Source organism: Mandrillus leucophaeus, unplaced genomic scaffold (assembly GCF_000951045.1).
Source record: "Mandrillus leucophaeus isolate KB7577 unplaced genomic scaffold, Mleu.le_1.0 Scaffold1113, whole genome shotgun sequence".
Lineage (NCBI taxonomy): Eukaryota > Metazoa > Chordata > Mammalia > Primates > Cercopithecidae > Mandrillus > Mandrillus leucophaeus.
The window spans coordinates 555,691-556,813 of record NW_012099355.1 but is presented as its reverse complement, the minus strand read 5'-3'; positions in this window follow the sequence as shown (position 1 = coordinate 556,813).

The window sequence follows — 1,123 nt, the reverse complement described above, 5'->3', positions numbered from 1 at the left end:
TCATCTTTTTCTCTGTATGTCTATGTAGAGAGAGAGAGTTATACAGTGTGTTTTAGGGATATAAAATGTACCATATACACACAAGTACTCACAAACACACACACACTTACAAATACATGCATACACGTAATTCCTGCCAGTGTATGCCCAGCAATAGTTAACATAAAAGTAATTTAAGTAATGTATAGTGTTTTTTTTTTATTGTGAATAGTTAATTCAGTATTTGTAAATTAAGATCTCAGACAGTATACCTCAAAAACATTCACTTGAGTATTCAGTTATTAATTTTTAAAATCTTAGATTTGTTTTCCTAGACATGTTATGGGATCACCTGTATTCTGAACACAAAAAAAGTGGGGATTTCTCTCTTTTTACCACTGTAAGGAAATATAAATGTATTAGGAAACTTGAGAATGATCTTTAAAATAACAAAATCTGTTGAAGAGCCCTCACGGCCTGCCTTGGTTGGCCCTGAAGGGCAGGGCTCTTTGCTTCTTCCACTAGGTTGCACTGTTGCACAGAAAAACAAAACAACGCTTGTTGTGCTCTGCTGTATAAGCATAGCTGCATGCTGTGAAGAACCTTGTAAATGCTGTTTCGCTGTTTTCACCAACAGAAAGAAAAGATTAAGATAGGAAGACTGACATTTGAACATTTGTGTAGAGTTTCCTTGAAGGTAGGCAAAACACACTAAATATTATTTTTGGTAGTGAAGGAAAGGGTGTGAATAAAGGTTAGGGAAGAAATGGTGGCCAACACTCCTCTAAGATGAAATGGCCTTCTTACATATTCCTTTAGATGTTGATCCTTCCAGGAAGTGGCAAATATAACGTTTCTCATAATTTTTCCTCTACAGTCAGGTATTGTTGAAATGTAAAATTCCATGAAGATGAACTATAGATTTTCCTATTGATGTCACATTGAGATGGCTAATGACTATGTTTAAGTAGGTGATTATGGCTATCTCATTTATTCCTTTTTCCCTCATGGCGTCATTTGAAATATTGATCTTCTTATATGAATGAATAAATTAATGAATGAATAAATAGAAGCAGAGTTTCTTTACACTAGTTCATATTATTCAAACCTTATTAAAAGAACACTTGCAGCAATGTCCTTGTAT